Source organism: Dermacentor albipictus, unplaced genomic scaffold (assembly GCF_038994185.2).
Source record: "Dermacentor albipictus isolate Rhodes 1998 colony unplaced genomic scaffold, USDA_Dalb.pri_finalv2 scaffold_55, whole genome shotgun sequence".
NCBI classification, from domain to species: domain Eukaryota; kingdom Metazoa; phylum Arthropoda; class Arachnida; order Ixodida; family Ixodidae; genus Dermacentor; species Dermacentor albipictus.
In genome coordinates, this window is record NW_027225609.1 from 611618 (window position 1) to 627858 (window position 16241).

The 16241-nt window shown below is 49.6% G+C and overlaps 1 non-coding gene across 1 annotated transcript; it reads left to right on the forward strand.

Annotated features, from left to right (window-relative positions):
* The first annotated feature begins 526 nt into the window (after positions 1-526).
* On the forward strand, positions 527-599 carry TRNAV-UAC (transfer RNA valine (anticodon UAC)). The gene has a single exon. It is a non-coding gene; the product is annotated as a tRNA-Val (tRNA).
* The last annotated feature ends 15642 nt before the right edge of the window (positions 600-16241 follow it).

A 16241-nucleotide genomic window follows, 5' to 3' on the forward strand; every position in this document is an offset into this window, starting at 1 on the left:
ATTTTTGTCTTCTTCGGGAACGCATATACGGAGAGCAAAATGGGAGGAGAAATGACCCACTCTAGGCTCAGTTTCCGTGGTTTAGTGATTATCACGTGCGCCTTACACGCGCAAGGTCGCCGGTTAGATCCCGGGACGCAACACTGTCTTAGATTTTTGTCTTCTTCGGGAACGCATATACGGAGAGCAAAATGGGAGGAGAAATGACCCACTCTATGCTCGGTTTCCGTGGTTTAGTGATTATCACGTGCGCCTTACACGCGCAAAGTATCTTGTTCGATCCCGGGAGCGAACACTGTCTTTCATTTTTGTCTTCTTCGGGAACGCATATACGGAGAGCAAAATTGGAGGAGAAATGACCCACTCTATGCTCGGTTTCCGTGGTTTAGTGATTATCACGTGCGCCTTACACGCGCAAGGTCTCCGGTTTGATCCCGGAAGGGAACACTGTCTTACATTTTTGTCTTCTTCGGGAACGCATATACGGAGAGCAAAATGGGAGGAGACATGACCCACTCTATGCTCGGTTTCCGTGGTTTAGTGATTATGACGTGCGCCTTACACGCGCAAGGTCTCCGGTTCGATCCCGGGAGGGAACACGGTCTTACATTTTTGTCTTCTTCGGGAACGCATATACGGAGAGCAAAATGGGAGGAGAAATGACCCACTCTAGGCTCAGTTTCCTTGGTTTAGTGATTATCACGTGCGCCTTACACGCGCAAGGTCGCCGGTTGGATCCCGGGAGGCAACACTGTCTTAGATTTTTGTCTTCTTCGGGAACGCATATACGGAGAGCAAAATGGGAGGAGAAATGACCCACTCTATGCTCGGTTTCCGTGGTTTAGTGATTATCACGTGCGCCTTACACGCGCAAGGTATCCGGTTCGATCCCGGGAGGGAACACTGTCTTACATTTTTGTCTTCTTCGGGAACGCATATACGGAGAGCAAAATTGGAGGAGAAATAACCCACTCTATGCTCGGTTTCCGGGGTTTAGTGATTATCACGTGCACCTTACACGCGCCAGGTATCCGGTTCGATGCCGGGAAGGAACACTGTCTTACATTTTTGTCTTCTTCGGGAACGCATTCACGGAGAGCAAAATGGGAGGAGAAATGACCCACTCTATGCTCGGTTTCCGTGGTTTAGTGATTATCACGTGCGCCTTACACGAGCAAGGTATCCGGTTCGATCCCGGGAGGGAACACTGTCTTACATTTTTGTCTTCTTCGGGAACGCATATACGGAGAGCAAAATGGGAGGAGAAATGAAACACTCTATGCACAGTTTCCGTGGTTTAGTGATTATCACGTGCGCCTTACACGCGCAAGGTCTCCGGTTCGATCCCGGGAGGGAACACTGTCTTACATATTTGTCTTCTTCGGGAACGCATATACGGAGAGCAAAATGGGAGTAGAAATGACCCACTCTATGCTCGGTTTCCGCGGTTTAGTGATTATCACGTGCGCCTTACACGCGCAAGGTATCCGGTTCGATCCCGAGAGGGAACACTGTCTTACATTTTTGTGTTCTTCGGGAACGCTTATACAGAGAGCAAAATGGGTGGAGAAATGACCCACTCTATGCTCGGTTTCCGTGGTTTATTGATTATCACGTGCGCCTTACACGCGCAAGGTCTCTGGTTTGATCCCGGAAGGGAACACTGTCTTACATTTTTGTCTTCTTCGGGAACGCATATACGGAGAGCAAAATGGGAGGAGAAATGACCCACTCTATGCTCGGTTTCCATCGTTTAGTGATTATCACGTGCGCCTTACACGCGCAAGGTATCCGGTTCGATCCCGGGAGGGAACACTGTCTTACATTTTTGTCTTCTTCGGGAACGCATACACGGAGAGCAAAATGGGAGGAGAAATGACCCACTCTATGCTCGGTTTCCGTGGTTTAGTGATTATCACGTGCGCCTTACACGAGCAAGGTATCCGGTTCGATCCCGGGAGGGAACACTGTCTTACATTTTTGTCTTCTTCGGGAACGCATATACGGAGAGCAAACTAGGAGGAGAAATGAACCACTCTATGCTCGGTTTTTGTGGTTTAGTGATTATCACGTGCGCCTTACACGCGGAAGGTCTCCGGTTCGATCCCGGGAGGGAACACTGTCTTACATTTTTGTCTTCTTCGGGAACGCATATACGGAGAGCAAAATGGGAGGAGAAATGACCCACTCTATGCTCGGTTTCCGTGGTTTAGTGATTGTCACGTGCGCCTTACACGCTTAAGGTATCTTGTTCGATCCCGGGAGCGAACACTGTCTTTCATTTTTGTCTTCTTCGGGAACGCATATACGGAGAGCAAAATGAGAGGAGAAATGACCCACTCTATGCTCGGTTTCCGTGGTTTAGTGATTATCACGTGCGCCTTACACGCGCAAGGTCTCCGGTTTGATCCCGGAAGGGAACACTGTCTTACATTTTTGTCTTCTTCGGGAACGCATATACGGAGAGCAAAATGGGAGGAGACATGACCCACTCTATGCTCGGTTTCCGTGGTTTAGTGATTATCACGTGCGCCTTACACGCGCAAGGTCTCCGGTTCGATCCCGGGAGGGAACACTGTCTTACATTTTTGTCTTCTTCGATAACGCATATACGGAGAGCAAAATGGCAGGAGAAATGACCCACTCTAGGCTCGGTTTTTGTGGTTTAGTGATTATCACGTGCGCCTTACACGCGCAAGGTCTCCGGTTCGATCCCGGGAGGGAACACTGTCTTACATTTTTGTCTTCTTCGGGAACGCATATACGGAGAGCAAAATGAGAGGAGAAATGACCCACTCTATGCTCGGTTTCCGTGGTTTAGTGATTGTCACGTGCGCCTTACACGCTTAAGGTATCTTGTTCGATCCCGGGAGCGAACACTGTCTTTCATTTTTGTCTTCTTCGGGAACGCATATACGGAGAGCAAAATGAGAGGAGAAATGACCCACTCTATGCTCGGTTTCCGTGGTTTAGTGATTATCACGTGCGCCTTACACGCGCAAGGTCTCCGGTTTGATCCCGGAAGGGAACACTGTCTTACATTTTTGTCTTCTTCGGGAACGCATATACGGAGAGCAAAATGGGAGGAGACATGACCCACTCTATGCTCGGTTTCCGTGGTTTAGTGATTATCACGTGCGCCTTACACGCGCAAGGTCTCCGGTTCGATCCCGGGAGGGAACACTGTCTTACATTTTTGTCTTCTTCGGTAACGCATATACGGAGAGCAAAATGGCAGGAGAAATGACCCACTCTAGGCTCAGTTTCCGTGGTTTAGTGATTATCACGTGCGCCTTGCACGCGCAAGGTGGCCGGTTGGATCCCGGGAGGCAACACTGTCTTAGATTTTTGTCTTCTTCGGGAACGCATATACGGAGAGCAAAATGGGAGGAGAAATGACCCACTCTATGCTCGGTTTCCGTGGTTTAGTGATTATCACGTGCGCCTTACACGCGCAAGGTATCCGGTTCGATCCCGGGAGGGAACACTGTCTTACATTTTTGTCTTCTTCGGGAACGCATATACGGAGAGCAAAATTGGAGGAGAAATAACCCAATCTATGCTCGGTTTCCGGGGTTCAGTGATTATCACGTGCACCTTACACGCGCAAGGTATCCGGTTCGATGCCGGGAAGGAACACTGTCTTACATTTTTGTCTTCTTCGGGAACGCATTCACGGAGAGCAAAATGGGAGGAGAAATGACCCACTCTATGCTCGGTTTCCGTGGTTTAGTGATTATCACGTGCGCCTTACACGCGCAAGGTCTCCGGTTCGATCCCGGGAGGGAACACTGTCTTACATATTTGTCTTCTTCGGGAACGCATATACGGAGAGCAAAATGGGAGTAGAAATGACCCACTCTATGCTCGGTTTTCGTGGTTTAGTGATTATCACGTGCGCCTTACACGCGCAAGGTATCCGGTTCGATCCCGAGAGGGAACACTGTCTTACATTTTAGTGTTCTTCGGGAACGCATATACAGAGAGCAAAATGGGTGGAGAAATGACCCACTCTATGCTCGGTATCCGTGGTTTGGTGATTATCACGTCCGCCCCACACGCGCAAGGTCTCCGGTTCGATCCCGGGAGGGAACACTGTCTTACATTTTTGTCTTCTTCGGGAACGTATATACGGAGAGCAAAATGGGAGGAGAAATGACCCACTCTATGCTCGGTTTCCGTGGTTTTGTGATTATCACGTGCGCCTTACACGCGCAAGGTCTCTGGTTCGATCCCGGGAGGGAACACTGTCTTACATTTATGTCTTCTTCGGGAACGCACATACATAGAGCAAAATGGGAGGAGAAATGACCCACTCTATGCTCGGTTTCCGTGGTTTAGTGATTATCACGTGCGCCTTACACGCGCAAGGTCTCCGGTTCGATCCCAGGAGGGAACACTGTCTTACATTTTTGTCTTCTTCGGGAACGCATTTACGGAGAGCAAAATGGGAGGAGAAATGACCCACTCTATGGTCGGTTTCCGTGGTTTAGTGATTATCACGTGCGCCTTACACGCGCAAGGTCTCCGGTTCGATCCCGGGAGGGACCACTGTCTTGCATTTTTGTCTTCTTGGGGAACGCATATACGGAGAGCAAAATGGGAGGAGAAATGACCCAGTCTATGCTCGGTATCCGTGGTTTAGTGATTATCACGTGCGCCTTACACGCGCAAGGTCTCCGGTTCGATCCCTTAAGGGAACACTGGCTTACATTTTTGTCTTCTTCGGGAACGCATATAGGGAGAGCAAAATGGGAGGAGAAAAGACCCACTCTATGCCTGGTTTCCGTGGTTTAGTGATTATCACGTGCGCCTTACACGCGCAAGGTCTCCGGTTCGGTCCCGGGAGGGAACACTGTCTGACATTTTGGTCTTCTTCGGGAACGCATATACGGTGAGCAAAATAGGAGGAGAAAAGACCCACTCTATGCCTGGTTTCCGTGGTTTAGTGATTATCACGGGCGTCTTACACGCACAACGTCTCCGGTTCGATCCCGGGAGGGAACACCGTCTTACATTTTTGTCTTCTTCGGGAACGCATATACGGAGAGCAAAATGGGAGGAGAAATGACCCACTCTATGCTCGGTTTCCGTGGTTTATTGATTATCACGTGCGCCTTACACGCGCAAGGTCTCTGGTTTGATCCCGGAAGGGAACACTGTCTTACATTTTTGTCTTCTTCGGGAACGCATATACGGAGAGCAAAATGGGAGGAGAAATGACCCACTCTATGCTCGGTTTCCATGGTTTAGTGATTATCACGTGCGCCTTACACGCGCAAGGTATCCGGTTCGATCCCGGGAGGGAACACTGTCTTACATTTTTGTCTTCTTCGGGAACGCATATACGGAGAGCAAAATGGGAAGAGACATGACCCACTCTATGCTCGGTTTCCGTGGTTTACTGATTATCACGTGCGCCTTACACGCGCAAAGTCTCCGGTTCGATCCCGGGAGGGAACACTCTCTTACATTTTTGTCTTCTTCGGTAACGCATATACGGAGAGCAAAATGGCAGGAGAAATGACCCACTCTAGGCTCAGTTTCCGTGGTTTAGTGATTATCACGTGCGCCTTGCACGCGCAAGGTCGCCGGTTGGATCCCGGGAGGCAACACTGTCTTAGATTTTTGTCTTCTTCGGGAACGCATATACGGAGAGCAAAATTGGAGGAGAAATGACCCACTCTATGCTCGGTTTCCGTGGTTTAGTGATTATCACGTGCGCCTTACACGCGCAAGGTATCCGGTTCGATCCCGGGAGGGAACACTGTCTTACATTTTTGTCTTCTTCGGGAACGCATATACGGAGAGCAAACTAGGAGGAGAAATGAACCACTCTATGCTCGGTTTTTGTGGTTTAGTGATTATCACGTGCGCCTTACACGCGCAAGGTCTCCGGTTCGATCCCGGGAGGGAACACTGTCTTACATTTTTGTCTTCTTCGGGAACGCATATACGGAGAGCAAAATGGGAGGAGAAATGACCCACTCTAGGCTCAGTTTCCGTGGTTTAGTGATTATCACGTGCGCCTTACACGCGCAAGATCGCCGGTTGGATCCCGGGACGCAACACTGTCTTAGATTTTTGTCTTCTTCGGGAACGCATATACGGAGAGCAAAATGGGAGGAGAAATGACCCACTCTATGCTCGGTTTCCGTGGTTTAGTTATTATCACGTGCGCCTTACACGCGCAAGGTATCTTGTTCGATCCCGGGAGCGAACACTGTCTTTCATTTTTGTCTTCTTCGGGAACGCATATACGGAGAGCAAAATGGGAGGAGAAATGACCCACTCTATGCTCGGTTTCCGTGGTTTAGTGATTATCACGTGCGCCTTACACGCGCAAGGTCTCCGGTTCGATCCCGGGAGGGAACACTGTGTTACATTTTTGTCTTCTTCGGGAACGCATATACGGAGAGCAAAATGGGAGGAGAAATGACCCACTCTATGCTCGGTTTCCGTGGTTTAGTGATTATCACGTGCGCCTTACACGCGCAAGGTCTCCGGTTCGATCCCGGGAGGGACCACTGTCTTGCATTTTTGTCTTCTTGGGGAACGCATATACGGAGAGCAAAATGGGAGGAGAAATGACCCAGTCTATGCTCGGTATCCGTGGTTTAGTGATTATCACGTGCGCCTTACACGCGCAAGGTCTCCGGTTCGATCCCTTAAGGGAACACTGGCTTACATTTTTGTCTTCTTCGGGAACGCATATACGGAGAGCAAAATGGGAGGAGAAAAGACCCACTCTATGCCTGGTTTCCGTGGTTTAGTGATTATCACGTGCGCCTTACACGCGCAAGGTCTCCGGTTCGGTCCCGGGAGGGAACACTGTCTGACATTTTGGTCTTCTTCGGGAACGCATATACGGTGAGCAAAATAGGAGGAGAAAAGACCCACTCTATGCCTGGTTTCCGTGGTTTAGTGATTATCACGGGCGTCTTACACGCACAACGTCTCCGGTTCGATCCCGGGAGGGAACACCGTCTTACATTTTTGTCTTCTTCGGGAACGCATATACGGAGAGCAAAATGGGAGGAGAAATGACCCACTCTATACTCGGTTTCCGTGGTTTATTGATTATCACGTGCGCCTTACACGCGCAAGGTCTCTGGTTTGATCCCGGAAGGGAACACTGTCTTACATTTTTGTCTTCTTCGGGAACGCATATACGGAGAGCCAAATGGGAGGAGAAATGACCCACTCTATGCTCGGTTTCCATGGTTTAGTGATTATCACGTGCGCCTTACACGCGCAAGGTATCCGGTTCGATCCCGGGAGGGAACACTGTCTTACATTTTTGTCTTCTTCGGGAACGCATATACGGAGAGCAAAATGGGAAGAGACATGACCCACTCTATGCTCGGTTTCCGTGGTTTACTGATTATCACGTGCGCCTTACACGCGCAAGGTCTCCGGTTCGATCCCGGGAGGGAACACTCTCTTACATTTTTGTCTTCTTCGGTAACGCATATACGGAGAGCAAAATGGGAGGAGAAATGACCCACTCTATGCTCGGTTTCCGTGGTTTAGTGATTATCACGTGCGCCTTACACGCGCAAGGTATCCGGTTCGATCCCGGGAGGGCACACTGTCTTACATTTTTGTCTTCTTCGGGAACGCATATACGGAGAGCAAAATTGGAGGAGAAATAACCCACTCTATGCTCGGTTTCCGGGGTTTAGTGATTATGACGTGCGCCTTACACGCGCAAGGTATCCGGTTCGATCCCGGGAGGGAACACTGTCTTACATTTTTGTCTTCTTCGGGAACGCATTCACGGAGAGCAAAATGGGAGGAGAAATGACCCACTCTATGCTCGGTTTCCATGGTTTGGTGATTATCACGTGCGCCTTACACGCGCAAGGTCTCCGGTTCGATCCCGGGAGGGAACACTGTCTTACATTTTTGTCTTCTTCGGGAACGTATATACGGAGAGCAAAATGGGAGGAGAAATGACCCAATCTATGCTCGGTTTCCGTGGTTTTGTGATTATCACGTGCGCCTTACACGCGCAAGGTCTCCGGTTCGATCCCGGGAGGGAACACTGTCTTACATTTTTGTCTTCTTCGGGAACGCATATACGGAGAGCAAAATTGGAGGAGAAATGACCCACTCTATGCTCGGTTTCCGTGGTTTAGTGATTATCACGTGCGCCTTACACGCGCAAGGTATCCGGTTCGATCCCGGGAGGGAATACTGTCTTACATTTTTGTCTTCTTCGGGAACACATATAAGGGGAGCAAAATGGGAGGAGAAATGAACCACTCTATGCTCGATTTCAGTGGTTTAGTGATTATCACGTGCGCCTTACACGCGCAAGGTATCCGGTTCGATCCCTGGAGGGAACACTGTCTTACATTTTTGTCTTCTTCGGGAACGCATATATGGAGAGCAAAAGGGGAGGAGAAATGACCCACTCTATGCTCGCTTTCCGTGGTTTAGTGATTATCACGTGTGCCTTACACGCGCAAGATATCCGCTTCGATCCCGGGAGGGAACATTGTCTTACATTTTTGTCTTCTTCGGGAACGCATATACGGAGAGCAAACTAGGAGGAGAAATAAACCACTCTATGCTCGGTTTCCATGGTTTAGTGATTATCACGTGCGCCTTACACGCGCAAGGTCTCCGGTTCGATCACGGGAGGGAACACTGGCTTACATTTTTGTCTTCTTCGGGAACGCATATACGGAGAGCCAAATGGGAGGAGAAATGACCCACTCTATGCTCGGTTTCCATGGTTTAGTGATTATCACGTGCGCCTTACACGCGCAAGGTATCCGGTTCGATCCCGGGAGGGAACACTGTCTTACATTTTTGTCTTCTTCGGGAACGCATATACGGAGAGCAAAATGGGAAGAGACATGACCCACTCTATGCTCGGTTTCCGTGGTTTACTGATTATCACGTGCGCCTTACACGCGCAAGGTCTCCGGTTCGATCCCGGGAGGGAACACTCTCTTACATTTTTGTCTTCTTCGGGAACGCATATACGGAGAGCAAAATGGGAGGAGAAATGACCCACTCTATGCTCGGTTTCCGTGGTTTAGTGATTATCACGTGCGCCTTACACGCGCAAGGTCTCCGGTTCGATCCCGGGAGGGACCACTGTCTTGCATTTTTGTCTTCTTGGGGAACGCATATACGGAGAGCAAAATGGGAGGAGAAATGACCCAGTCTATGCTCGGTATCCGTGGTTTAGTGATTATCACGTGCGCCTTACACGCGCAAGGTCTCCGGTTCGATCCCTTAAGGGAACACTGGCTTACATTTTTGTCTTCTTCGGGAACGCATATACGGAGAGCAAAATGGGAGGAGAAAAGACCCACTCTATGCCTGGTTTCCGTGGTTTAGTGATTATCACGTGCGCCTTACACGCGCAAGGTCTCCGGTTCGGTCCCGGGAGGGAACACTGTCTGACATTTTGGTCTTCTTCGGGAACGCATATACGGTGAGCAAAATAGGAGGAGAAAAGACCCACTCTATGCCTGGTTTCCGTGGTTTAGTGATTATCACGGGCGTCTTACACGCACAACGTCTCCGGTTCGATCCCGGGAGGGAACACCGTCTTACATTTTTGTCTTCTTCGGGAACGCATATACGGAGAGCAAAATGGGAGGAGAAATGACCCACTCTATACTCGGTTTCCGTGGTTTATTGATTATCACGTGCGCCTTACACGCGCAAGGTCTCTGGTTTGATCCCGGAAGGGAACACTGTCTTACATTTTTGTCTTCTTCGGGAACGCATATACGGAGAGCCAAATGGGAGGAGAAATGACCCACTCTATGCTCGGTTTCCATGGTTTAGTGATTATCACGTGCGCCTTACACGCGCAAGGTATCCGGTTCGATCCCGGGAGGGAACACTGTCTTACATTTTTGTCTTCTTCGGGAACGCATATACGGAGAGCAAAATGGGAAGAGACATGACCCACTCTATGCTCGGTTTCCGTGGTTTACTGATTATCACGTGCGCCTTACACGCGCAAGGTCTCCGGTTCGATCCCGGGAGGGAACACTCTCTTACATTTTTGTCTTCTTCGGTAACGCATATACGGAGAGCAAAATGGGAGGAGAAATGACCCACTCTATGCTCGGTTTCCGTGGTTTAGTGATTATCACGTGCGCCTTACACGCGCAAGGTATCCGGTTCGATCCCGGGAGGGCACACTGTCTTACATTTTTGTCTTCTTCGGGAACGCATATACGGAGAGCAAAATTGGAGGAGAAATAACCCACTCTATGCTCGGTTTCCGGGGTTTAGTGATTATGACGTGCGCCTTACACGCGCAAGGTATCCGGTTCGATCCCGGGAGGGAACACTGTCTTACATTTTTGTCTTCTTCGGGAACGCATTCACGGAGAGCAAAATGGGAGGAGAAATGACCCACTCTATGCTCGGTTTCCATGGTTTGGTGATTATCACGTGCGCCTTACACGCGCAAGGTCTCCGGTTCGATCCCGGGAGGGAACACTGTCTTACATTTTTGTCTTCTTCGGGAACGTATATACGGAGAGCAAAATGGGAGGAGAAATGACCCAATCTATGCTCGGTTTCCGTGGTTTTGTGATTATCACGTGCGCCTTACACGCGCAAGGTCTCCGGTTCGATCCCGGGAGGGAACACTGTCTTACATTTTTGTCTTCTTCGGGAACGCATATACGGAGAGCAAAATTGGAGGAGAAATGACCCACTCTATGCTCGGTTTCCGTGGTTTAGTGATTATCACGTGCGCCTTACACGCGCAAGGTATCCGGTTCGATCCCGGGAGGGAATACTGTCTTACATTTTTGTCTTCTTCGGGAACACATATAAGGGGAGCAAAATGGGAGGAGAAATGAACCACTCTATGCTCGATTTCAGTGGTTTAGTGATTATCACGTGCGCCTTACACGCGCAAGGTATCCGGTTCGATCCCTGGAGGGAACACTGTCTTACATTTTTGTCTTCTTCGGGAACGCATATATGGAGAGCAAAAGGGGAGGAGAAATGACCCACTCTATGCTCGCTTTCCGTGGTTTAGTGATTATCACGTGTGCCTTACACGCGCAAGATATCCGCTTCGATCCCGGGAGGGAACATTGTCTTACATTTTTGTCTTCTTCGGGAACGCATATACGGAGAGCAAACTAGGAGGAGAAATAAACCACTCTATGCTCGGTTTCCATGGTTTAGTGATTATCACGTGCGCCTTACACGCGCAAGGTCTCCGGTTCGATCACGGGAGGGAACACTGGCTTACATTTTTGTCTTCTTCGGGAACGCATATACGGAGAGCCAAATGGGAGGAGAAATGACCCACTCTATGCTCGGTTTCCATGGTTTAGTGATTATCACGTGCGCCTTACACGCGCAAGGTATCCGGTTCGATCCCGGGAGGGAACACTGTCTTACATTTTTGTCTTCTTCGGGAACGCATATACGGAGAGCAAAATGGGAAGAGACATGACCCACTCTATGCTCGGTTTCCGTGGTTTACTGATTATCACGTGCGCCTTACACGCGCAAGGTCTCCGGTTCGATCCCGGGAGGGAACACTCTCTTACATTTTTGTCTTCTTCGGTAACGCATATACGGAGAGCAAAATGGGAGGAGAAATGACCCACTCTATGCTCGGTTTCCGTGGTTTAGTGATTATCACGTGCGCCTTACACGCGCAAGGTATCCGGTTCGATCCCGGGAGGGCACACTGTCTTACATTTTTGTCTTCTTCGGGAACGCATATGCGGAGAGCAAAATTGGAGGAGAAATAACCCACTCTATGCTCGGTTTCCGGGGTTTAGTGATTATGACGTGCGCCTTACACGCGCAAGGTATCCGGTTCGATCCCGGGAGGGAACACTGTCTTACATTTTTGTCTTCTTCGGGAACGCATTCACGGAGAGCAAAATGGGAGCAGAAATGACCCACTCTATGCTCGGTTTCCATGGTTTGGTGATTATCACGTGCGCCTTACACGCGCAAGGTCTCCGGTTCGATCCCGGGAGGGAACACTGTCTTACATTTTTGTCTTCTTCGGGAACGTATATACGGAGAGCAATATGGGAGGAGAAATGAGCCAATCTATGCTCGGTTTCCGTGGTTTTGTGATTATCACGTGCGCCTTACACGCGCAAGGTCTCCGGTTCGATCCCGGGAGGGAACACTGTCTTACATTTTTGTCTTCTTCGGGAACGCATATACGGAGAGCAAAATTGGAGGAGAAATGACCCACTCTATGCTCGGTTTCCGTGGTTTAGTGATTATCACGTGCGCCTTACACGCGCAAGGTATCCGGTTCGATCCCGGGAGGGAATACTGTCTTACATTTTTGTCTTCTTCGGGAACGCATATAAGGGGAGCAAAATGGGAGGAGAAATGAACCACTCTATGCTCGATTTCAGTGGTTTAGTGATTATCACGTGCGCCTTACACGCGCAAGGTATCCGGTTCGATCCCTGGAGGGAACACTGTCTTACATTTTTGTCTTCTTCGGGAACGCATATATGGAGAGCAAAAGGGGAGGAGAAATGACCCACTCTATGCTCGCTTTCCGTGGTTTAGTGATTATCACGTGTGCCTTACACGCGCAAGATATCCGCTTCGATCCCGGGAGGGAACACTGTCTTACATTTTTGTCTTCTTCGGGAACGCATATACGGAGAGCAAACTAGGAGGAGAAATAAACCACTCTATGCTCGGTTTCCATGGTTTAGTGATTATCACGTGCGCCTTACACGCGCAAGGTCTCCGGTTCGATCACGGGAGGGAACACTGGCTTACATTTTTGTCTTCTTCGGGAACGCATATACGGAGAGCAAAATGGGAGGAGAAAAGACCCACTCTATGCCTGGTTTCTGTGGTTTAGTGATTATCACGTGCGCCTTACACGCGCAAGGTCTCCGGTTCGATCCCGGGAGGGAACACTGTCTGACATTTTGGTCTTCTTCGGGAACGCATATACGGTGAGCAAAATAGGAGGAGAAAAGACCCACTCTATGCCTGGTTTCCGTGGTTTAGTGATTATCACGAGCGTCTTACACGCGCAACGTCTCCGGTTCGATCCCGGGAGGGAACACCGTCTTACATTTTGGCTTCTTCGGGAACGCATATACGGAGAGCAAAATGGGAGGAGAAATGACCCACTCTATGCACGGTTTCCGTGGTTTATTGATTATCACGTGCGCCTTACACGCGCAAGGTCTCTGGTTTGATCCCGGAAGGGAACACTGTCTTACATTTTTGTCTTCTTCGGGAACGCATATACGGAGAGCAAAATGGGAGGAGAAATGACCCAGTCTATGCTCGGTATCCGTGGTTTAGTGATTATCACGTGCGCCTTACACGCGCAAGGTCTCCGGTTCGATCCCTTAAGGGAACACTGGCTTACATTTTTGTCTTCTTCGGGAACGCATATACGGAGAGCAAAATGGGAGGAGAAAAGACCCACTCTATGCCTGGTTTCCGTGGTTTAGTGATTATCACGTGCGCCTTACACGCGCAAGGTCTCCGGTTCGGTCCCGGGAGGGAACACTGTCTGACATTTTGGTCTTCTTCGGGAACGCATATACGGTGAGCAAAATAGGAGGAGAAAAGACCCACTCTATGCCTGGTTTCCGTGGTTTAGTGATTATCACGGGCGTCTTACACGCACAACGTCTCCGGTTCGATCCTGGGAGGGAACACCGTCTTACATTTTTGTCTTCTTCGGGAACGCATATACGGAGAGCAAAATGGGAGGAGAAATGACCCACTCTATGCTCGGTTTCCGTGGTTTATTGATTATCACGTGCGCCTTACACGCGCAAGGTCTCTGGTTTGATCCCGGAAGGGAACACTGTCTTACATTTTTGTCGTCTTCGGGAACGCATATACGGAGAGCCAAATGGGAGGAGAAATGACCCACTCTATGCTCGGTTTCCATGGTTTAGTGATTATCACGTGCGCCTTACACGCGCAAGGTATCCGGTTCGATCCCGGGAGGGAACACTGTCTTACATTTTTGTCTTCTTCGGGAACGCATATACGGAGAGCAAAATGGGAAGAGACATGACCCACTCTATGCTCGGTTTCCGTGGTTTACTGATTATCACGTGCGCCTTTTACGCGCAAGGTCTCCGGTTCGATCCCGGGAGGGAACACTCTTTTACATTTTTGTCTTCTTCGGTAACGCATATACGGAGAGCAAAATGGGAGGAGAAATGACCCACTCTATGCTCGGTTTCCGTGGTTTAGTGATTATCACGTGCGCCTTACACGCGCAAGGTATCCGGTTCGATCCCGGGAGGGAACACTGTCTTACATTTTTGTCTTCTTCGGGAACGCATATACGGAGAGCAAAATTGGAGGAGAAATAACCCACTCTATGCTCGGTTGCCGGGGTTTAGTGATTATGACGTGCGCCTTACACGCGCAAGGTATCCGGTTCGATCCCGGGAGGGAACACTGTCTTACATTTTTGTCTTCTTCGGGAACGCATTCACGGAGAGCAAAATGGGAGGAGAAATGACCCACTCTATGCTCGATTTCAGTGGTTTAGTGATTATCACGTGCGCCTTACACGCGCAAGGTATCCGGTTCGATCCCTGGAGGGAACACTGTCTTACATTTTTGTCTTCTTCGGGAACGCATATATGGAGAGCAAAAGGGGAGGAGAAATGACCCACTCTATGCTCGCTTTCCGTGGTTTAGTGATTATCACGTGTGCCTTACACGCGCAAGATATCCGCTTCGATCCCGGGAGGGAACACTGTCTTACATTTTTGTCTTCTTCGGGAACGCATATACGGAGAGCAAACTAGGAGGAGAAATAAACCACTCTATGCTCGGTTTCCATGGTTTAGTGATTATCACGTGCGCCTTACACGCGCAAGGTCTCCGGTTCGATCACGGGAGGGAACACTGGCTTACATTTTTGTCTTCTTCGGGAACGCATATACGGAGAGCAAAATGGGAGGAGAAAAGACCCACTCTATGCCTGGTTTCTGTGGTTTAGTGATTATCACGTGCGCCTTACACGCGCAAGGTCTCCGGTTCGATCCCGGGAGGGAACACTGTCTGACATTTTGGTCTTCTTCGGGAATGCATATACGGTGAGCAAAATAGGAGGAGAAAAGACCCACTCTATGCCTGGTTTCCGTGGTTTAGTGATTATCACGAGCGTCTTACACGCGCAACGTCTTCGGTTCGATCCCGGGAGGGAACACCGTCTTACATTTTGGCTTCTTCGGGAACGCATATACGGAGAGCAAAATGGGAGGAGAAATGACCCACTCTATGCACGGTTTCCGTGGTTTATTGATTATCACGTGCGCCTTACACGCGCAAGGTCTCTGGTTTGATCCCGGAAGGGAACACTGTCTTACATTTTTGTCTTCTTCGGGAACGCATATACGGAGAGCAAAATGGGAGGAGAAATGACCCAGTCTATGCTCGGTATCCGTGGTTTAGTGATTATCACGTGCGCCTTACACGCGCAAGGTTTCCGGTTCGATCCCTTAAGGGAACACTGGCTTACATTTTTGTCTTCTTCGGGAACGCATATACGGAGAGCAAAATGGGAGGAGAAAAGACCCACTCTATGCCTGGTTTCCGTGGTTTAGTGATTATCACGTGCGCCTTACACGCGCAAGGTCTCCGGTTCGGTCCCGGGAGGGAACACTGTCTGACATTTTGGTCTTCTTCGGGAACGCATATACGGTGAGCAAAATAGGAGGAGAAAAGACCCACTCTATGCCTGGTTTCCGTGGTTTAGTGATTATCACGGGCGTCTTACACGCACAACGTCTCCGGTTCGATCCTGGGAGGGAACACCGTCTTACATTTTTGTCTTCTTCGGGAACGCATATACGGAGAGCAAAATGGGAGGAGAAATGACCCACTCTATGCTCGGTTTCCGTGGTTTATTGATTATCACGTGCGCCTTACACGCGCAAGGTCTCTGGTTTGATCCCGGAAGGGAACACTGTCTTACATTTTTGTCTTCTTCGGGAACGCATATACGGAGAGCCAAATGGGAGGAGAAATGACCCACTCTATGCTCGGTTTCCATGGTTTAGTGATTATCACGTGCGCCTTACACGCGCAAGGTATCCGGTTCGATCCCGGGAGGGAACACTGTCTTACATTTTTGTCTTCTTCGGGAACGCATATACGGAGAGCAAAATGGGAAGAGACATGACCCACTCTATGCTCGGTTTCCGTGGTTTACTGATTATCACGTGCGCCTTACACGCGCAAGGTCTCCGGTTCGATCC